This window comes from Mycteria americana, chromosome 5 (genome assembly GCF_035582795.1).
Source record: "Mycteria americana isolate JAX WOST 10 ecotype Jacksonville Zoo and Gardens chromosome 5, USCA_MyAme_1.0, whole genome shotgun sequence".
Classification (NCBI taxonomy): Eukaryota; Metazoa; Chordata; class Aves; order Ciconiiformes; family Ciconiidae; genus Mycteria; species Mycteria americana.
In genome coordinates this window covers 65,095,720-65,119,683 of record NC_134369.1, presented here as the reverse complement: position 1 = coordinate 65,119,683, position 23,964 = coordinate 65,095,720, and positions in this window count along the sequence as shown.

Genomic DNA, 23,964 nt, shown 5'->3' with positions numbered 1-23,964 from the left:
GCAGGGGTTTCAGCCACTCTGCTTTCCTCTATGCTGAAATGGTCTAGGCATGATCGCATGGTCACTTTGTGTGTTGCAGCTGAAGGGTGGTACCTACTGAAGCAGTTACAGCTTTCCTCTGTGAACATCCACCAGCTTAGGGTTATTGAGTCCTTGCAACGGATTATGCCCAGGTAGATACTGTGCAAAGACAGAAATCTCTGACTAAAGAGCTTTTCGTCTAAGTAGGAAACAAGAGACAGTAGCTGGAGACAGACAGACTGACTAGGAGGAAAGGGAGAAAGCAAGAAACAAGGAGACAATATTGGTCAGGATGGCGGCTAATAGTCTCAGCATCTTGGCAGACTGACTGATGTCAAGCTGAGAACTTTGGCAAAAGGCCATCCTAGTTCAGCAATGGAAGGAAGGCAGCAACTGGAAATAAAATAGCACTATATAATAAATGGAGGGGAAAAAAGGAAAGTAGCTAGCAATCAATATAAATGAGAAGTTAATGAGGTACAGAAAAATTATAAATGTATATAAAGGCACCAGAAAAAATCCATGCCTAAGAACAATATCAAGAGGTTTAAAAGAAGGACTGCCAGGAAGAAGAGAAAAGCAAGAACTGAGATAGGCCAGTTATCAGAAGGAGGTTGGGAGATGGGTAATAATGGTCCAGAACAGACATAAATGTCCCATAAGCAATTTTGTTGTGTGGAGGAGCAGGAAGATGCACCTGTACAACACATACTTGACAAATTTCCTTCTCTTCTAGGCCAAGCAGTATCCAGCCAGCTAACCAATTAAATTATCAAATGAATTATTAAAATACCACAAAACTACCAAGAAATGTTTATATCACGCAAAAAGTGTTAAAGGAGTAAATTAAAGTACCAGTTAGTCACCAAAGCAATCTGGTTTGCTTGTTAACCTGGGCCTACTTTAACAAAGCGAGTTTTAGAACAGAAAGGTGCAAATTCTGGGAACACGGAAAGCAGATTAAACGTATTGCAACATGCAGAAACTGTATGCTGTAAAGCACTAATTCTGGCAAGGCTGTCAGGTTCATAATGAAGAAGCTGCTCAAAGTGTAAGTGGAATCACATCCTGTACTCCGAGAGATGCCATGGCTATAAGCTTGCTAATGCAATCTTTGGCTGCAAAACCAGGAGAGGAGTGAGAAGGAGCAGGGAAGACATTTGTTCTCCATGCAGGACACTGAAATCCAGAACGTGCTGCAAAGTGCGGTGCTGGAACGTGCATGCACTTTTGGTGTTACAGCTGCTCAAAATTTGTGAAGAATGTAGAAGACACATATGAAGCAACGTGATGGCTCCTGAAAACGCCTTTGTCTCCAAGTCTTAAAGAGGTGGATCCATTTAGGTTATCAGAAGGAAGCATGAGAGGGGTCTTGGGGGTCTTGGTTGCAGTATGTAAATGTGCTACTGGAGAGAAAACATGGGTCACTAGAGGAGTGCATTAAACAGATGAAATGAAATGCCCTGGGATATTAATGGAAAGTCAAACAACAGGATTTGGTGGTTGCCCATGGGCTTAATATTTGTGAGTCTGTAACATCTGTGGGCAGTCAGAAAGGATGGAGTTTGGACGAGTAGGATATGGTAGCTATGCAGATGGCAACGCACAGTTCCTTCTAATGGGAGGAAGTAGTTCCAAAAAACTTCCAAAAGCACTCAGCTGAACATGTCACACAGCAGCAAAGGAGACTGATCAATTAGAAAAGGGGTAGATAAAACCAAGAAAAACCATGAAGTCTCACCAAAAAAAGGCAAAACTTTACAACAGTGGAAAAGATGGAGCCTGTGGAGGGACGTGGAGAGAGATCCATCTCAAAGTGAAGGGCCAGGGAAATCACAATTTGCAGCAGCATTAAGAGTACCTAATCAAGAGAGAAGTTTGTAAAGAGCACAGAAAAGGACACTGCAATTCCCGAGTTATGATTATAGGGACCTGGCCAAGAGTCTGAGCTCTGTAGCTGGAAAGGCAAGGCTGTATGTCGGAGATACTCCGGAGAAGAGATGGGGAGAGAGAGAGGGAAGGAAGAAGGATGGAGACAGGGATGTTCAGGAGATGAAAGAAGTGCCAGACAGGTCAGTTCATGGTCCTTGCTTTTGCTCCAATGTCACCAGCAGACAAGTTGCAGATGTTGTTAAGTACCAATGCTGGGCACTGCCCCCTCCCAGTCCTCGAACTACTGTGTGGATTTAGGTCTTCCTAAAAGACCTCTTCTTAATTTATCTCTTCCATTCACTACCACTGCATGCCAGAATACCTGAATTCCTGGGAAACTCCAGCACTAAGTGACAGGACATGTTCCACAGGGAGCTTGTAGGTTAATGAAGTAAATTTTGCAACCACTCTGCCCCTCCTGGTGGGGACCCTGAGAGAGGAGAATCAGCATCAGCTGTCCCCATGAGCACTATCACATTCCAGCTTCGAAAAAGAAAAATCAGCTGCAATGTTTCTGAAAGCTTCTTCTGTATTTCTTTGTGAGAGCAGCTTTGGGAAGATATAAATATGTATATACGTATATATATAAAATCTTTTTTACATGACAAGAAAGAAAAATGTCATTGAAAATGTTGTGCTTTTGTCATGTATTTAAATTTCTGTTCACAAATTTAAAAACTTTGCTTTAGCTCTTTTTTTAGAAGGAATGAAAATGGAAACAGTTCCATCAAAACTTCCATGTCATTAAAAAGTCTTTTTTTTTAGTTGAAAAAGATTTCAATGGTATTTTTGAGTGGGATCATTACAGAAGCAAAACTAATCTGAAAAGGAACAGGAAAAAGAGGCTGATCTAGCCATTCCACAGCATTCAGCATCAAACTCGAACACAGTCACATTCCCAGTTTGGGGTCATATCTATTTAAGTGGGAGACTTCCTTCCTTCCTTCCTTCTACTCCTGAGAAACCTGCAATGTCTCTCTGCCAGCCATATCTGCGGGGAGCTGCAAGGAGCACGGTCCCACTGTGACTGACAACCACTAATCCCCAAGTAATCGAGTAAATGTTCCTGAAGAAGTATGGATGAAAAGGTGCGGAAGAAGTGGGTGACTCTGAGGCAGGGGAGGAATGAAAGCCGAAGGGATGGAGGCAAGAGGGAAAATTCTCCAGATGTGAAGAATGAACACACGACCTGGATGGTCTTATAAAATATCCATCTCAGTGGCTCAAGGGACACGCTGGGTTTTGGTTTGGGGAGGTCAGGACACATTGCCTTCTCACAGCACTGCACCGTCCCACCCTGGCAGAGCCTAGTGACACCCCCTTTCCTATACACTGCTTTTCCTCACACAGGGACCCCAAAAGAAAGGGGCAGGTGGTGGTAAGACCAATTGCACTGATGCCAGGAGCTGACCCTATCTAGCTAATCAGCACTCCTTACCCAAAACACTGAATGAAACAGCAGGCTTGGCAGTGAAAATGTCCTCCTCATGCATTACACTGCAGGGGTCAGCCAGTAATTCCTGGAAATGGTTAATTGCTGGCCAGCTTTGATCTCCTTGAAAGAGAAATCAATTCACATACTGACAATTTCTCAAAAAAGGGCATGCCTCAGCACTCAGAGGCTTCCTGCACTCTTGGATATGTCTCCTGTCTCTCCATCAGTCCCTCCTCAGCTCTTAGGAAAATTGTACTTAATGGCAAAGGTGATGGAGGGACTGGAGCATGGAGCCTACAGAGCTACCTTTTTATTTCACTGAAAGAGAAACTCTAGCTAAAGGGAAAAAAGCTATTAAACATCTGCAAGAGCAGAAAGCCTGTAGACACAAGCAGCTGGCATGAAATCTGAAAGTTTTCACGGGATCATGGGATTCAGCCTCTAGGACTGACGAGGACTCATGTCCATCTGAACGCATATATGAAGAGAACAGAAGAACATGTAGCTTGGTTTCAGTTGCCTAGATGTAGGTGTCCAGTGTCACCTGAGATGTTTTGGGATATCCTATCTGACCTCCAGCTGCTATCCCAGAATGGCGTGAATGTCACGTTGGTCCCATGTCATATCCACCAGCCTTCCCAGTATGTCTCAGGTACCCCAGGACGTGTGAACTGGTTCTAGATACCTCAGAGGCCTGCCCTAAGGGTGGGGGACCTTCACCTGGGGTGCACGTGCAGGGGAACTCACGGGAGCTTTCTCATTGGTGTGTGTGTTAGTGGATTGTAGGCTGCGGCACAGGTACACATAAAGCTGGAGTACCTACACCGCCCTGAGAAGGGTTGTGAAGCAGGGGAACCCACATTTCCAGGGGGGTTCTCTTTGTGGCCCACATGCCCTAGGGAGTGCATACAACTCAGTGAGGGGAGGGCTGCAAAACTGGAATTTGGGGGATTGGTTATAGAGGGGTGTTTAGAAGTCTGTAGCGGTATATTAACCTTCTGTAAGTGTCTCCTATTGTGGTTTATTTGTTGCATTGCTAATATTGACCCTGAATGTATAGTTCATCGATTGCTGATTAATTGTATGTTTTTAGCAAACCAATAAACCACTCTGATCTCAATTTTGGCTTAAAATGCATGAACTGATCATTTTTTCCTTGCAACCCTTATCTTTACAGTCAGAGAAGCCTGGAGAAGGATCCAACCCACCCCGTAGTAGACGCAGTGCATGCTCATCTCCCTTGGCTCTAGTGGTGGCATCGACCCCAGCTGCCCTGACCATAAAAGCAGTTTAGGCAGATAGTTCATATAAAAACACCTGCATTTAGGTATCCTAGTCTCAAACTAAGCCATCTACCTTTAGCTGTCTGAAAATGAGCTACTTGTTCTAAACTTGCTGCTGAGACTGTAGTCAAGAGAAGGAGGTTTTGCTAGTCAGTCATTCATTCGGTCCTAAAACAGGCATCTCAGTTCAGACAAATTGCCTTCTACAAGTGCCTGTTTCTCTCCATGAGGTACAAATAGGGGATTTATTTGACTAGATGCCTTGTCTAGTGGATGACCATAGGGTGGTGGTACCAGCAAAACATAGGGTGCAGCGAAGATTAATCCAGTGCACAGAGGGACACGCAACAGTGATTCACCATGGCAAGGTGAACTGCGAAATTCCTCTTGTTTACTTGAAAGTCTCTGCTTCACTCCACACTAACTGCTGCTACCGCTCCAAGGAGGGGGAGAAATGAAGGAAACTCATTGGTATTCTGGAAACCAGAGGTGGGTGACAAGTGAGGGGGTTGGTGATGCCTTTGGCACATTAACAAATAAACTTTCTTTTAAACCCTGTTTGGCAAAGTCTGGCCCTCCCATAAGCACTGACGCCTGTTTCTCATCATGTTGTATGTTAAGCTAATAGTTAGCCTCTCCTACGCTCTGTTGTAGCCTAGGGTAATACCTTTTAAATGTACTTTCATTACTTTCAGGAATAGGTTAGAACATAATAGCATGTTTCTCTTTTGGGCAACACGATTAACCTTTCCTGGAACAACAGAGCGTGTATTATAACATTTAATGGCAAAATCAATACATTATTTTCTTGCATTATATTTGTATATGCCCTCTTGCCACGGCATCCAAGCATGGAGAAAGCTGATTTTTCTCATGGAAGAGATTTTCAGTTCCCTGCCACATCAAGTCTCTCTTTTCTTTTTGGACTTGCATCTACATTTTGACAACTCTGTATTTTTGTTTCAGAAATATGTACCCAGCAATGAGTCTCTCATTTGCTGAATACCACCAAACACTTCATCTCTGTTCCTCTGCTTCCATTATCAGCACCAGATTTTATCATTCCATTTTATCATTCCATTATCATTCCAGACATTTCCATTCCCATCAAAGCCTTCACAAACAGTAAGGTCAGAAACCTCTAATAATGCTTAGGAATCCTTTGCGTATTCTGAATAGTTACTGGAAATACTCTGGTTCAGTTTGCAAAGAAGGAGAAACATTTGCTAAGTCAGCAAACCAGTTTTTAAAGCACTCTATATAATAGGATGAAACCTGTTAAGGTCATCATACAACTTGCATCAAAAGTCTAAGATGTTGCTCTTTCCTAAGAAATAGCAGAGGAAATTAAAATTAGTTGTTTGCCCTAGTCAACCACTGTCTACATCTGTATGTAAAATTATTTAGGCTGTAGGGAATTGTCCTATCTTCTACTCACCATTAAAAAGCTTTTATTTAAGCACTAGAGATTTTTTTCAGGAAAACATTGTATCCCTAAAAATATCTCTTGTATCAGTCAAATTATCTGTACATTTGTTTGGAATATGAAAAATCATTTTACATACAAGAATGAGCCCCTTTGACTCAAACAAAAGAAGAAAATAAACATAATGGCTTGTTCCAATGTGTTTAAAATGAAGCATGTTGACTTTTACATTTTGAAGTGATAGTTCAGTTCAATATTTGCCTGAATTTAATTTTAAAATAATAAAAAAATTACTTGCAAATGAAAATTATCATTTTGTTTGTTCTGAAAGGACTTCCAAAACTTCCTTCAAACGGCAAACCAAGAGGAAGAATAAGACCTCCAGGCTTTAGAACTTGTTCACATTTTTCTTCATTTTATGATTTTGTAAGAACTTTTCATCAAGATGTGATTGCTACAGGCATTTCTCAGCGGTGCTGCTGCTTCAGCCCTGATTGGACAACTGCAACCTTTTAAATGAGAGCAAGTAATGAACGGCAAACCTATCCTGTTTGCATGGAATTCCTTCTCATCCCTCCCCTGCCCTTCCCCCAGAGCCTATACTCTGGTTACATGGCACTTGCGAGCTCGGAAATGGATGGAGTGGTTCGTACATCCAGAAGTGTGCAAGGTTTCTGAGCTCTCTGTAGGACAGGTTTTATTCCTGAAGAACAAACATTTCTGTTTCCTGTTCATTAAGAATAAATATGAGGTACACGAGCAAAACCAATCTGAAGAGGCCTCGGGGATGGGAGAAATAGCTGTGAACATTTTTTCCATATCAAACAGGTTGGTTCTCCAGGACACTAATGAAATGGTGCATCCCTTCACTGGGATTTATTTTTCCATATCTGACCCTGAGAATCCAAGTTTTCAGCCTCATCCTCTGGTAATGCTACTCTGCAGCTTCATGCTCTTAATACAGCCACATTGCCTTTCCAGGCACTGGAGTGGCATCAGCATATCTCCAATTCCACCTTAGTTTGAAAACATTGGTAGAAAATACCCCTGAAAAGGAGGTGCAAGACTAGGGGTGAGAAATTTTCAGGGCTTGCATGTCCAGAGATAATAGCTTTGGATTTAGTAGCCCAAACTCTGTCCCATCGGAGAGCACCACGTTCCTTACAGCCCTAGCACTGTGCAATGCTGTAGTGCATGCACAGGCAGGCTCAGTTCCCCACGGTGCTGAGCAAGCTCTGCTCTCACAGCGGTGAGGAGGAGGGAATTGTGCTCAGGAGTTTACACTCACCTGGGAAATGCCCTATTTCTAACGCTTTGACAGAAACTTCTTCCAGCTTAAATGATCCACAGGGCAAAAATTGCAAGGAAATTAGAAAGAGAGTAAATTTATTCCCTGGTTGTGTGCCTGAGTGTGCCCCGCTCATTCCACCTTGAGACTCTTACATAGCTATGAACATTCCCTATAATTTCATTCACCTCCCCACCCTCCAAAAAATAAATAAGATAGGACACAAATCTCTGATTTATTACAGATATTAAGGCAACAAAAGGAATTAAAAACTAATTCCCCAGCTCATGAATTAGAACTGTCAAAGCTCCATCTCCAATAATTCATAACATTGCTAAAGAAGTTTTAAAAGGATAAAGAGAAAAACCCATTGTTTCTAGTTCATAAACAGAAAGGCAATCTATTTGACACAAAGCCCATGATCTAAATTAATATTTCATCATTCAGTAGTTTTATTTCTTGGGAATAAATTGTTTTCTCTGTTAATGGACCTGGGCATGTTTCATCAGCAGAACAACTATTTGCAGATTTACCCTGTAGGAGCTTTGAAGTGTAGTGTTTTTATTTACTACAAAAGTCTCTTCTCTACTTTCAGGAGAAATCCTGACTGAAGACGTGATGAAATATGGTAATATCTGAGCCTTGTTCTTACTGGATCATTTGTCCCAGGTTTTCTGCCAAAGAGTGATGGAGGATGGCTCCCACCCAGTACAGCCGGTATGCAGCTGGGGTGCACAGCCAGGGGCCACAACTGTGTCCCAGGTCCCATGGTGCCAACGCGGTCTTTGACTACCAGGACCATCGTCCTTGAGAAGGAGCTGTCCTAATGCCTTCCCCTTTCCTCCTCTGCAGGCTCAGGTCTCATCAACCTGTTGCCTTCTGCCTTCCTCCCCAAAAGGTACAATTTCAGTATCAGCCCCTCCCTTCCCTTTCCACCAGCCTGCATGCTGCCGTCTGGCCGTGCCTTCGCACATGCTGACTACAACAATCCCACGCCAGCGGTGGTGCATAAGCACCAGGCAGAAATCCCAGCAGTTATCTTCTATGCTAGGTTGGCTGAAGCCCCGTAAAACTTCCCACTGATAGAGCTGTCAGGACTACTTACGTTCAGCGAGTTTAATCAGTAGATGTAGCCTGCACTCACAAACTGAGATGCTATTTGCTTTGTGCCATAGCAAAATGTAGGTGAGGGACATTCACTGAGTCACACTTTTGCCTGGCTTGAGGTTTGTAGCAGCTTCAGCATGGAGCTGAGGATGACAAAGTCCAAGCACTGCTGGACCTGTAAAGGTCTGGGCATGGTAACACCATTTTTCTCCTTAGAAACTAACTACGTTTCCAAGAAGAGCTACCAAAAGGTTTGTTGCGTGAGGCACAGTAAATATAAACATAACACAGGGACGGAAAATGCCATGGCTAGACACAAACATAGACAAGTGCAAAACCACCCACTAACAACACCCCAAACCAAGGACCCTTTGCCAGATACCTGGGGCATCTGAAAGAATCATAGAATCATAGAATAGTTTGGGTTGGAAGGGACCTTTAAAGGTCATCTAGTCCAACCCCCCTGCAATGAGCAGGAACATCTTCAACTAGATCAGGTTGCTCAGAGCCCCGTCCAACCTGACCTTGGATGTTTCCAGGGATGGGACATCTACCACCTCTGGGCAACCTGTGCCAGTGCTTCACCACCCTCCTCATAAAAAATTTCTTCCTTATATCTAGTCTGAATCTGCCCTCTTTTAGTTTAAAACCATTACCCCTTGTCCTATCGCAACAGGCCCTACTAAAAAGTTTGACCACATCTTTCTTATAGGCCCTCTTTAAGTACTGAAAGGCTGCAATAAGGTGTCCCCAGAGCCTTCTCTTCTCCAGGCTGAACAGCCCCAACTCTCTCAGCCTGTCCTCAAAGGAGAGGTGTTCCACCCCTCTGATCATCTTGGTGTCCCTCCTCTGGACCTGCTCCAACAGGTCCATGTCCTTCCTGTGCTGAGGGCTCCAGAGCTGGACGCCGTACTGCAGGTGAGGTCTCACCAGAGCAGAGTAGAGGGGCAGAACCACCTCCCTCGACCTGCTGGCCATGCTTCTTTTGATGCAGCCCAGGATACGGTTGGCCTTCTGGGCTGCGAGTGCACATTGCCAGATCATGTCCAGCTTCTCATCCACCAGTAACCCCAAGTCCTTCTCCGCAGGGCTGCTCTCAAAAGGAAGGTCCTAAACATTAAAGCATAAAGAGATGCTATTATATAGGCCTTGTATTCTCAAAGGAGATACCCACGTTCCCATTATAATAATCCCTGAGATGATAATTAAGTGGGCATAATGCCAGACAGGCATTTTATAGGTACCTTTTGTGTGAGTGTGCAGGAGCAAGACGAGATTCAGAATAATGATAGCAGTGTGAAAATGCTGCTGTGATCCATTAGATGGTGAGTGTTATATTTAATACACAGCTATAATCCAGTAAGCACATAAGCTTCCATGGATTTAAAATAGAATATCTTAAGGGTTTTCATAATAAATTTAATACTTCAAAGAGACATTGACTAATGGCTTTCACATATTATAGGGCAGACTCTTCCCTATAGGAAATCAATTAAAGTTGAATCTTATTGATTTTAACCCATTTCTCCATACAGTGAAAAACCAGGCTTTGAACTCTCTTTGGATATAACTCTGATAGTCTATTCTCTTCCATGGCTGGGGCAGAAGTAATTTCTAAATCAGATCAGATGAAAGAAAGGAAATATTAGCCTATTAGTTTCCTCAGTTTTAAAAATCAACACTCTTTCTTCCATGTAATCTACTTGAGGGGAAACAAGATAAATTCCAGGTAACCCTGAAACACTGAAAGCTGGAAACAGGTATAATTTGCACATGCATAAACCTGAAAGCTGATATGGGACCGAAGTGACAAATAGACATGGTGCTGACTCCCTGCAGTGAGATGAAAGTAATTTCCAGCCACCAGCCACCATTTGCAGATACAGAGCGAAGAAAGGGTTGAATCTTCCTAGGAAGTACTCTTGACGCCTAGCATTTCTATCAGCTTCATAGTGGTTTTTTTCTTCTGTAGGTTAAACAATAACTTGGTCCAAATAGCTTCACTAGATTAAGCGGTGACTACTTCTAGTCTGTGAAGGTTCACCTCTCTTAAATTTTGATTGAGCTGGCCATCCAGTCTGAAAGAAAGAGGCACTTCTGCAGGGTAGTTCATCTGATCTGTGCTAGACATCTATTTTAAAGGAGGTAATTCGCATCTTGCTAGACTCCATTTCTCTCCTTTGACCATACAAGGAACACTGACAACTAATGCAGATATAGATGTGCACTGCAGATGTCTAAAACCGGGCAGATTAATGCTACCCTGTGTACCTGTGTGGAGGGGAAACCTTAATCTCACTGACAATAGCATAATAAGATTGTGCAGCTGGAAGCTGAAGACAAATAAATTCAGATAAAGGATAAGGCAGAAATTCTCAACCATTGAGTTAATTAGAACAATTTAGTTCAGGAGGTAGTGAATTCACCATCACCTGAAGAGTTTAAATCAAGTCTGGATTACAAAATATGCTCCGGTTCAGCTACAAACTTTGGAAATGCAGAAATTGCTGTGGGAGCGAGGGAGGCTTTGGCATCTGTTGTGTCACAAAGTCAGTGCAAATGGTTTCTTCTGGAGCTCAGGTATTCCATTCTTCCTGCTCCAGTTCACACAGAAAACCACATTAGAGCAAACACCACGCTGATCTGATTTGGCTTCAGTGGCACATTGTAATCAGCAGGGAGGCAAGGGTGCAACATCTCCAACGCAGCCAGCAGCAGCCTTTGCTCCTGCCCTCATCCCTCCGTGCAGACTCGTCCTCTAGTCTCTCCTGGTTGAGGGCTCTGGGAAATCTGCCGTGGCCGTACCCTCGATAACTCTGGCTCTCTTTGGCTTATGATTACCTTGTGCTGTCTGTAACTGGAAAATCACCATTCTGGATTGGCAATCTCCAGAAAGCCATGTAAAATGCCATCCAGAAACCTGGGTCTGATCCAAATGTTGGTAGAAGGACTGAGCAATCACAGCATGGATTTTCCCATTGGCATCAGGACCAGGCAGAAGCAGTAGCTCGCTTGTAAGGAAGTACGGCCACGTGTGAAGCTCAGCATATCAATACCATTTAGGACAGAAAGTCCACAAGCTGTGCATACCTGCTCTGTATCTCTACATGGGCACGGCCAGCACAACAGAAAGCAGAGTAACAGCCAGAGCAGTAAGCCAAGGTCTTTAAGTCCGGCTAAGCTTTGTTTAGCACAAGTCCCAAGGACAAGTAAAGTAAAGATGATTTAAAACTCTTTTGTTCCCTCAGCAAACTGAGGGACTGTTGGCTCCTTACCACATATTAGAGCACTTCCAGGCCAATTCTCATTTACATGAGCAGAAAAGGGCTCTCTGGCCTGTGTTGCCGGCTGACTACATGCGCTGGCAGAGGATGGATGGTTGATCCAGACACCCTCGCTGGCAGCTCTGAGGACAAAGCAGGAACAGATGCCACTTCCTTTTCCCAGTGGAGAGAGGACTGCAGATCCGTCTCGTCGCTCTTGAAACTTTGGAAACAAAATCAGCATTGGAAATAAATTCCAGAAGCCATTAATCTGTCTCGCTTCTGACATGAAAGGATAAAATATAGATCTGTTAAAAAACCCCACACCCTGTGAGCAGTATATTTTCATTTTCCAAATTACTGAAAGAGCAGAACATGAATCCTTGTCTGTCAACCTGAGAAAATATTTTATTTTCCCTGTGAAGGAGAAGCAAATGTAAGATAATGCCATAAGTAAATGGCAGAGAGAGTGCAGTTAGATGAACTGCAATGTGCTGCAGCCATCAAAAGAACCCAAAGATATCTATTGGTAATGAGAAAAATTCAGCAGACTTTTTTTTTCTTTTTTCTTCTTGATTGAGTTATTAGGTCATTACACTACAAGGATTCTGCACAGCAGGGCCAAGAGGTCCACGCTGCACAGCCTCATGGGGGACAGTAGGTGGGACGGTATGCAGTGGTACACAAAATCTTCTTTACGGGTGCTGTGTCTTTCATTTAAAGATCTTAAAATATTTTTTTTCTCAAGAGGAATTAAACACTGCCATTTTCCTGACATGTAAATATTAGCATAGTGCCAAAAAAGCAGGCAACTGCCTCTTCTTGAAGGCATCTAACTATAATAGTGACGGGTGAAAAAAATGCAGCTTAAGGTGTCAAAAGTTTGGATTAGAAGAAGAAGCCTCTTAATTAAAGAGGGCTTTAGTCATGGAGATTGTAGTGACAAAATATACAGAAACAGAGAATGGGAAAGCAAAGTATAAGTAAATTAATTTATAGACAAATGAATCATTGTCTCACTCAAAGTGGCAAGTGGAAGGCAGAGGGATTTAATAAAAAAAAGGGAAGAAGAGTGAAGAGGAACAGGAAGGAGGATGGTCAGTTTATCACATCTAGTCTTGGATCACTGCCACTGGCTGTAAGGCAACACGTCTGCAAGGAGTCTGAAGGAGGATGGAGAGGGTGTTGTGGCCAAGAGTGGATTTCTTTAAGGCATAGCCCTAAACTTGCATCCTCTGACTTTCAGAGGTGACCTCAACAGAAACTTTGGATGGCAGATGCTGTCCCTGTAGCAATCTCTATTTGCTCCTCAGCCTCAATGGAAGAACTGAACCCGCGCGATGCAGGGACCTCCCCACCCTCCCAGAGCCTGCCCATTCTGTGGCCCCAGCACCGCTTGGAGCCGCTCCTCTAAGCAAACCCAGCTCAGCTGCCCCTACCCCAGCCCACCTGGCATCAGGGCTACCAATGGCGGAGCTCATGACCACCGTGTCCACCTGATATTGACTGCAGGAGATGGGGTGCCCCAGGGGGTAGAGGCCTGGTGAGGACATCCCTGCAGGGTCGCTGCCTGGCTTGGTATGAATGGCCAGCGGGGAGGGAGGACGTGGTCTGACACAAGGCGTTCTCAGCAGGGACAAGGTCTGAGAGGACACAGATGTAGATTTGGTGGCTGCCCCAGAGCAGCTGGCACAAATCAGCCATGGAGCAGTATCCCCAGACATTTGCAAGCAGCCAGCCATACTGTATATTATTCTAGGTGCTCACACGATGTACGTGAGAATGCTCTGCAGGCGTGTGCAGCGCCAGGAGGAACAGTGGGCTGCTTTTCTGCCCTTCTTCCTTTGCACATTGTGTTTCCCATCCTGTCTTCGGTAATTCTTATGCCAAGAACAAGGGAACCCTGCCGGGAGGTGATTGCATTATTTTTTTCTTTTTCTTCTTGAGTGTGTGCCATGCTGTGAAGACAGGAGCAGCTCAGCGTACCTGCCTACAAGGGATAAAATCAACATTTCTGAGATTCTCCTTCTGGCTGCCCTCCATACACAAATTGTCTCGCGAAGCAGATGTAAATATTCATTTTTTTTCTTTTAGTAGGGCAGTGAATACCTGTCTTCCAGTATATCATCCATATTAAAATATTTGCATATAAATATAATCCAGAAATGCATCTAGAGTCATGGTTTCCTAAAATTAGTAAGAGAAATTATAATCTAATTTCATTTCCTGCAAAGCCCTAGCTGCACCTTTTCTCCCTGTGATTCCTGCTTTGATTTTAGTTGAGTTCACACAAAGAAAATTCAGGCTCAGAGGCTGCAGAAGTGTCTTCCAAGCATCTCCTTTCCTTAGTGGAGTTATTTTTTCTTCCTTCCTCCTCTGCTGTGTTCACCTCCACTGCCCTTGGCTGAACACTGTGAGAGGAGCATGGGAACAAGCTCTGTGTTCCCCGCTCTCTGACCCCAGCAGCCCCCAAACTGGAGGACGTAGAAATGCCTTTGTTATGCAATAATACAAACAAGCAAAAATCTTCCAAATCCTCCATTGAGCAAGGAGAGTGTTGCAATCCTGTATGAAGGAAAGGGGATATATCCCAATATATTTAGCGAACTATTAAAGTGGAAGGATGGCAAGAGACTAATTTCCATTAAGGAAATTGGGAATGTCCTTTATGTTGTAGCAAAATAGCCTGTAGGCAAGAAGAAGAGGCGTCAGCTTGTAATTTACCGGCAGTCCTCAGTGCTCGTGGCAGGCTCCTGCACAGGGGTGGTTGTGGTGGGACGTGGCGTAGGTCAGCCGGCCACAACTGCTCCAAGGGCCTAAGGACCAGAAGCCTGGCTGGAGGGGGTGGGGATGTCACGATTTTCAAGGACTCAAAAGGTTGTTGTAAGGCAGAAGGCAATAATCTCTTCTTCACGTCCGGCAGCGATAAGGCAGGAAGGACAGGGCGTAAGTCGCAGCAGTTTCCTGCAGCGTTAGAGAAGCTTGCAGCTGATTCTCATCTCTGGGGGATCAGGGCTAAAATATCAGCCCTTTTGGTCTAAAAGGAAAGAACAAACGATGCAGCATCTGGAGAATCTTATGGGATGCCTTTACAGTCAGCTCCTGATTCTCCAGGGCAAGGAGGGGAATAACTGATGGAGAGGAAAAAGAGAGTGAAGGCAAAACCCTGAGCAGCAAGAAGAGACGGTGCCTGTCTGCTAGGGAAAGTGGCATCCAGCTGAGCAGAGACATGGGGTCGAGGAGTCCCCGTGGGGCCGTCGGCCCCTCACGGTGTGGACGGACGGGGTCCCATCCACCAGCATCCACCTGGCATTGCTGGTCAGGCTGGGTGTTTCAATATCCCTGGCTTGGCTAGTCCAGCCCTGAATAACGAAGAGCTAGTGGCTGATGGAGGAGTCATGGAGCCCTTAGCACGCTCTTTTCTGGTGCCACCTCAAAAAGGGGTTGCAAACTAAGCAGCGCACCCCAAAGAACCACCATTTGCTAAATGCAGGTATCAAAACTCATAGCACATCTCCTGCCAAGCTGAGATCTGGTAGGCAAAATCGCTGCTTTGAAATTAACAGGTTAATTTTATTGGGGTGTAACAAAGTGGACTGCATCTAAAGGTGGGATTTTTTTTTAACTCATGAAAACCTATTAACATGGCTTGTGGTTTGACCACATCTCCGTTTTACACTGATCTATAGCCAAGCATGATGCCAAGTTGTTTTTGCAAACAGGAAAGTCAGAGGGACTGTAACTTTCATGTAGAAAGCTCTTTAGTAGCTGAACAGTTAAAGATTATGCTCACTATGTTTTCCTGCCTTGCAAATTCCTCATTCATAATGTATGAGTGAGATCATTAAAAGCAACATATTGGCTGATACCATCACAGCTGCTACCTAACTGTAACACTTCATAGCAAGGAATAACATTACTCTTCTCTTACGTATGTGTTCAGAAAGAGAAAGAAAGAGACTTGTAGCTGCAAGAAGAACAGTGTAAAATGTTTAACCTCACAGAAGAAACTTCACATGTTGGGCAAGCACAGATTTGCTGGGAATGTTCTTAAAATGAATAAAAAATATTAATCTCCTTTTGCCAACCCTTTTCACCCTTTGCATCTATCGCAATATGGCAGCATATTTTTCCCCTGCACAAAATCAATATCACATTAACTTCCCTAATAAAAAAAGATTAAGTCCTACAATGAACACAAAACTTCATCTCCATCCAGGGAATTTTAAACTCTCCAACCCTTGACTGTTTAGAAACATAATGATGATTATTTTAAGCCAGGGATGGGATGTGTCAGTCTTATCAAATGGAGAGAAAGATGTCTTAGGGCTTCCAGGCGTAAGCTCCGTAGTTGGTGTTTTCATTTGTAGGCTGCCCTGGGTGCTGATCTGGTTAAATACATTAAATAAAAGTGCATTTATGTTGACAAAGAGGAACTCTTTCAGCTGAAGGAAGGCATTTTCCCTTTTTCATGGGTTATCTGAATCTTTACAAGCTTTGGGCCTACATTTTTATTTTCTACATTTGAGGGAGAGGAATGAAAAGAATCTGCCTTACAAAGCTGGCTTTTAATTTCCAAATATGTTATTTCATATGCCAGCCTGAGAGATGCTTACTCTTTATAAATAACGAGTCACCTCTAATAATTTTGTTCCACTGCATGTCCAAGAGTTTCTGGGGGGGGAAAAAAAAAGGCCAAGTCCAAACCATCATGAAAAATGAATTAGCTGTCTTTGAAAGAGAGGGCATTCCCTCTGGGCATGTAGGAACAACTCTGAACGTTACCAGCTAATCCCCAGATGGCCGATCTCACTCTGAACCACCTGGAGCCTGAATTTGCACATATATGCCCTATTCTGCAGTGATGCTCTCTCCCTCCCCTCACGCCAGGCCTTGCACCAGTCACCCTTCCAACACCAGTCAAGATGTCTCTGGCTTGCACTGGTGCAGAAGCAGAATGGGGCCCCGCAGGTTCATTAGTTTTAAACTTTGAGTCAAGTAGCTAAAGCTGGGATGAAAGACTTTTTTTGCAAATTCGTAATTTGTTTTGAGTGTGGCACATGAAACAGAGGGAATAACAGTCCTTCCCAAAAATCTTCATTCAGGGTTTTAATTCTGCCTCAGAGGAATAAATGCAGGGGTTTTGCCTTCCTCCCTCCCCCTGCTTTCTTCCTCTGATAACAGATTGGTTTTTAGTAGCATCACTTACAGTTTCTTTTATAATTTCCAGCCTCTGACAGAAGCACTTCACTACCCTTTCCTGTTCAATAATGAATGGACACATTTGAAGCTGCAAGTATTTTCACTTATGAGCTCATCCAGGCAAAAGATACATGAAACGTGACTTATCTAAACGGCAGCCAGGGGACCAGGCAAATCACACACACCCCTTCGCCGTTACTCTGCCCTGCCTCCTGGGTACCATACCTAAGAGAAAGAAGGTGACAAAGTCTTGCATCAGTTTTTCTGCTATTTCTTCCCAGTCTCCAAACTCCTGCAGGAAAGGTCTCGGGGAAGTTACATCAGGTGTGCCCAGTTAATCTGGATGAATCTGAGCTTGTCACCTTTCACAGCCAGTGGAGAGCAACAGGCATTTGAGGATGCAATTTATTTAATTATAAGATAGGTGGTGCTCGGAGCAGGTCAGATGAATCTCTCTCTCCCTAGAAGTGCCTGTGTCTCTCCAGGGAGCTGTGGCCATGCTACAGGTAAGTGGGAAGGAGGTCTCTAAAAAGGACTAGCAAGTGTGTCTGGGGACAGAAGACAGTACTCATGAGCTTGGCTAGAGCCTCAAAAGGAAACCATGAGGGAACCCAATCTTGAATTTCTTTGCCAAGACTGATGTGGGTGCGGAATAATTACTCTTTGAGTAACCACTAAAGCCAGAGTTTAATTTAAGCATGTAACAAGGAGTAGGCATTGAAAGTAGTTGGAAGAAAGCACTTACGGTTCCTCTTTGGGGTCGTTGGAAAGTGGCTCTGCAGCATGGCTGTGTGCATTCTCCAGAGCAGGACAGGCTCTCCCCTTGCTTAAAGCCAGAGGGGATATTTTCCAACAGCTGCCATAACTTCAGGTGCTCTTAAAATTCTCACTAATCCCTAAGTCACTAGAAGACTGAATCAGTGAAAAATCAGGCACTGCAGTGGCTAGCTTTTACATGCTTGGTGTCCACAGCAGAGAGGACCACAGAGCCCTGTGCAGTACCTGGGGATGGTGAAGCCTCTCAGAGAAAGGTCCAAAGCACCCAAGATGCTGAGCAGGGAGCTACTGCGAACCAGGCAATAAGGAAACAACGAGGATAAGGACAAATCCTAAATCCCCTTCACCTTTCTCAGGGCTACTGGCAAGTCACTTGGGCTGCAGAGGCCAGAAAGTTCCCCTGAGGTCTTCCATTTAAAACGCAGCACAGAGTTCCCTCTTTTCTTCTAAAACACAACCAGGAAAGATTCTTTCCCCTTGTATTGCTGTCTAGACTTTTAAATAATAGTCTTAAAGGATGCACCTCCAAAGCAGGAGAGCCAGGAGCAATTCTGCCCTTTGCCTGAGGCAATTCAAGCCCCTCTTTTCCACCTTGCAGGCAGGACCCCTAGCCATGGGGACAGACCCATCCTCCAAAAACCTGGACCCAAGAGAGGGAACTTGTCTCAGGGTGAGCCAGCTGGCTGGCAGATGAAACACTCTTCTGTAAGTCAAGGATGTTGGTCTGTACCTGTTGGGCAGAGGAAGAATTAAGTGGAGGTCCCTCACCTAGAGAGTGGACTAACCACAAGGCTACATCAGGAAGGGAGCAGCCAACATCTGGAGCCTGGGCTGTCCATGTGTGCCAGGCCTGCCCAGCAAATGTCCATCAGCCCTGGGGGTCTAAGGAAAAAACTGGTTTTGAATCCTCACAGGCCATTTTCATGACCCTCAGCCAAATTAAAATTAAAAAAAAAAGGGACACCTTTGGGGTTGGTTGCCATCAAAGGTAGTGCAGGGGGACAGGGGTGTTCAGGTGCAGAGGTGAGGGACTTCTTCCTATGCTTCACTTCCATCCTATGTCTGGCTTTCTTTCCCAATCCTGGAGGTGGCTCTCGCTTCGTAAAATAAAGTGGAAGAATTTAGCACTGTAGAATATGAATGACCTATCCCCACAAATGAACGTCAGAAACAAAACCAGCCATTTTGGGGTGTGTAAACGTAATACTCAACAGGCACTTAAAGTGCGCCTTTAGGTTTGTAAAGTGAAAGTTTTAGAAACGACTTTTGTTCACTTCAATCCAAAAATATGAATAAATAAAACCCACAAAATATCCTGCTCCTGGACTGTGTCTTTTGATTCCAAATTTTCCTTGGGAAGGAATCTTCCAGCCAAACCTGAAATCTCCCAAAACTGGGAACAGCTGACAAGCACGCATGTAGATTCAGTAGTGCCAGTGGGCACTGCTGAAAAAAAAACCATGGCTGATATTCTGCAGAAGTCCTCTTATTTCTCTTCCCTCATTCAGGCAAGCATCAGGAGAGTTTGAAATGTAAAACACATTCCTATGTGACAATGAAAGAAAAATCACTTAGAAGAAGACAAGGAGGAATTGAAGTTACTCACTCAAACAAGTCAGGCTGACAAATTGCTTCTGCTGTCTCCATTCATCCACATAATGGCTCCCCCATTCCCTGGCCGGTTATAGAAGAATAATTATCTCTTTCAGATCAGCTGCCTTGGCTTCATCATAAATCAATTCTTTCCTCCCCTCTTGCACTCCCACTGCCTCCTTCCCCATTTTTATCAACGCATCCTTCCCATAAGCCTTTCCAAGTCCAGCTTTTGATTGACTACATGAATCTGATGACCAAAGCCTCCTGTGGACTCGCCATTTTTGTCACTCAACACAAAGTCCTTCTTTTCCTGCCATAGCCGAGCAAGTCCATGTGCATGTTGGTGATGAGTCGCAGAGCTCAGAGGAGAACAAGCCGGTCATTCGACATAAAGGACAACATGAGATGAGTGAAGCTGATCCTGGCTTGACTCTCAAGGGGATCTTCTGGCTTTTTCAAAGCTCCACACATCTCACACCGCTAAAAAAGCCACAGCCCTTCGAGCAAAGTATTTATGCTTGTGCGCAGTCTCATTAAAGTTGCAGAGGTCATTGCAGAATGAAGTGAGTGAGAACAGCCACACCCGAGGAATCGGCACGCAAGTTTAAGTTTACTGCTGATGCCGGGGGTTAGCAGGGCAATTGGATACCATGAAGTTTGGGATGGACTTGCCCAAAATGGGCTGAACTCTGTTAACTAGTAGGGCAGGAAATGAAGCCTGTTCCTCGCTCCTGCAGGACAGACGCTGTGTCAGGGCCAGGAACACCTCTCTGCTGCTTTCTTAGATATTGCTGACCCTCAGCTGGGCTCCCCGTGGCACTAGTCAGCCCTACACCCGGAACCACCCAGACAGTCCTCTGCTTCTGCCATCCCAAATTGTTCAGAGCTGGCAGAGAGATGCTTTGACCTCCTCTTTCTGGCTGCTTTAGTCTGCTCAGCCAACTGGTATCTTCCCACTTTCGGTACTCACCTCTCATTCCCATTAGCCTCAAACTTTCTGCAGCTGAACCGTGGCTCTGCTGGAGTCAATGGCAAAAATCACAGACTCCCAAAAAGCCCCAGTTTCATTGGAGCTGTCATCAGAACAAATAGCCGGAGGGCCGATCGCCCCAGTGATGGGCAGAGTGCCTTCATGCTGAAATGCCTTTTTGTGCACAGTCCATTGGCTTTGTATGATTCCATATTAAAAGCTCTTATCCATTTTTCTGTCTACTATTGTGTAAGGTTTTTTAGTATTATTACAGTACCTTGGATACTTTAAAGTTTAAAAAGGCCTTTTTAATGCATTAAATGAGCTGGTCAAAATTCTATAATTTGCTGATGAGAAACAAGGGGGAAAAATATCCAGAGCAGTCACTGTGAATTTCCCTTCTTTTCTCTCCTACTTCTCATTCAGGTTTCCTGAAATACATATGGCAGAGCAGACATTTTTCTCATGCCTCCCTGCCAGACAAAACTGGATGGAGCAAGAACTCTTAGGGGACCCTGGTGAAAATAATGCTGGATGTACTCAGCAGAAAATTTCAGATACCACTCTAATAGTTATTTAAAACTCAAAAGGCCAAATGGCCTCAACAGTGTCAGTTTTTTCCCTTCATTTATTTACGCATTCTGGTCCTCAGAAATGTCATATAATAAGCTTGACATCCTACTTGGGCAAGATCTATGAAAAATAAGCTCCCACTGCTGAGTTATGAGTGTCTGAAAAAAAATTAAGACACAGACATATAATACCTGTTACAGCAACAACAGTCTTTGGACAGTATTTTGGGTGCAGTTGTTTTCTTCCCAGGGCCAAATGCTGCAAGCCTTAATCTGAGAGTTTGGGGCATTTCTGGTTTTTGGAAGGTCCTGATACAAAGCCCTTTGTTTATAGGGTGCATGGTCCTGGTTAACAGTAAAACACTGCTACCGCGTGGCACGGCTGGCAGACTCCAGAAAGAATTTGAACAGAAGAGAAAAGGAAACACAAGCACATCAAAGCAGAGCTGACAGATGACACCAAATTCATTTGCAGCACCTTGGCTTGCTTTTCTCTCTCTGATTTCACATGACCTCTTTCCTTGGGGTGCGGCTAGGGCAGAGTGGGCTGAACCAGCACCAGGCTGCAATCAAGTGGAGCTCACCAGTTTCCTTAGAGAGCCTGGGATGATTGCTGCCAGGGGGAGGGGGACTCAAAAGGACTTTGGGAAGAAGCAGAGAGGTAAGAGCTTAATGAGCCTGTGAGGCTCTCAGCAACCATGCAATAAGCTCCTCAACTTTATATGCAGGATTCTGATGTGTATATTTGATGCTACTTCCTTCATGCCCTAGTCCCTGCCTTGCTTAATTAGATGCCCCCTGTGAGAACAACAGGTAGATTCATTGTGCTTGCAGCTAAGGCAGGAGTAATTACATTATTCTTTTTCCTTCGCACCTGGGCATATATTCTAACCCCTAAGGTGTACATGAGGGATAAATCACCAAGGAGATGGCCATGTTCCTTCCCTCCATCGTGTCTCTCCCTTGCCACACGAAGAGAGCAAGCAGCTCTGCTGCTGCCTTCAGAGAAGCGAAGCTGTGCGGCCACAGCAGCAGCTGGGGTACTTCTACTGTCTCCCTGAATCTTCTGAAAGAGTAGATTTCTCTAATTTTATTTCAGCTACCTGTGAGCAGATGGAAGGTGGCTCCATCCTGCAGCTTGGCTGGAGAGCATGAAGCTCCTGCTCATCTTTCTCCCCACCTCACACACTTCTCGCTGGCAGCTGCCAATTTCCCAGACATCCCCATATTTTCCCCTGTTAAAGGGCATGCAAACTGCCAGCATGGCTGCCTGGCTCCAGGAACCTTTCAGCTGAAGCCTTCATACCCCAAGACCAAGCCTGCTGTTGGTTTTGCACACTCATCATCTGGTTAAGGTTTGCTCCCGCAGTCCTCCCTCAAGCAAAACACCCATTATGGCTGTGGTCTCCTGCATGCAGGGAGATTTGGCTCAGCCTGATGCAGGCACAGGAGCTGCAAAATCAAGGCCTTTCTCTCTGCAAAGTGGATGCTGGGGTGGCTGGGGTCTGTGTGCATGATAGGACTCCAGGCTGGTAGGCGTCTCACAGTGAACATGCCCAGACCTTCCCTTACGTGGGGACTCAGGATGAGATAAGGCCTTTCAGCTCAGGAAAGCCAGGTGCTACTGAACATAAACTAAACGTTTGGCTTCTGAAATAGAGAAAGTACAAAGACACTCAGTAAAGCAGAGGATGACGGGAGCAGAAATAGGGAGCATTTATAACCCCATCTCTCTTTCTGCCTACCGTATCCTTCCTTCCAGGCTTGCACTCAGTGAAGTTCCTCTGGCCCCCGGGAAGTACTTTCCCTTGCATCCTTTAACCCTCTTGCTGCAGAAAACATGATACTTGCTACTAAGATCTTAGAGCCTTTAGTTATTCAGGAATACAGCTCTGCTCCTGGCTGCTGTCTCCATTTGGAGAGCTGAGATATGCAGCAGTCTTATAGGAGACACGCACCGCTTTGGGCAATTGTCGGGACCCTGGCTCGACTTCTAGCAAAAAATGCCCATCTCCATCAATTTTATACAGCGATTTAGGCCTCCAGACTGAGGTGCTCTGAATTAAAATTCAGTTTTGTGCCAAGAGCAGAGGAGAAACATCCAAAAAGGGGAGCAAACACTGCAATTTCACATCCAGGGTTGGTTCCTTGGCCCTTCTGCACAAAGCCAGTGGGTGTGACGCCACAAAACTGTCTGTAGCAATGGATAAAACTGGTTGTAGGGCAAACTAATTAGCCAGGAGGAGCACAGCCAATTACAGAGGGAGGAATTTGATGGGTAAGGGCACGCTAATTAGGGTATAGCCAGAAATTTGGTGTTTGAATTTTGTGTATCTTTTAAAAGCCTCTCAGAGGGTGGCCCTGAATACAAAATTGGACAGAAATTGCCACGCTCGTAGGCAGGGACAGGTCTCTGGCCCCAGGAGATGCCATCTTCCTTCTCCCTGGCCGTCTCAGCTATGGCAGGTGATGGCTCTCAGACCTTTGCAAATCCTTCTCCCGTATGAATTCCTGGTGCCATAGACTCTGATATTTTGTAGTTTGATTTGCAAGGGAGAGATTTAACATCTATTGCATTTTTATTAGAAATTTGTCAGTTCTGATTTTTAGCAGTAATATTGAGATCCAACCTGCAGCTTTTAAAATGTTTGAATGGGGAAGGGTTGAGGAACATAAAGGTCCAGCATGATGCCACATAAGAATATCTGCAATTCTTAATGTGTCTAAGGAGCAAGGGTCCAGCTTTAGTTATGCAAAAGAACTGATATACAGCATTCATCCAAGTAGCCACAATTCCAGGAGATAAAAGACTTGTCCAGTAAGAGATAAAGAAATAAATCTGTCTCATTCAAAATCATAACAAAAACCCAACTAATTTTGTTTACCGAGGTTTGCTAACCAAGTTCACCCCATGACCTATGAAACAAAGCTCATATTCAAAATCCTATTCTCCGCTCTACTGCAAAAGAACAATTAGGAAATAACTCTGCAATAGCATTGGATGTACCAGACCGAGACATATGCTCTTAATCACAGATAACAACAATATTTATGGGAGGGTGGGGTGTTGATATAAATTCCTAAAAAAAAAA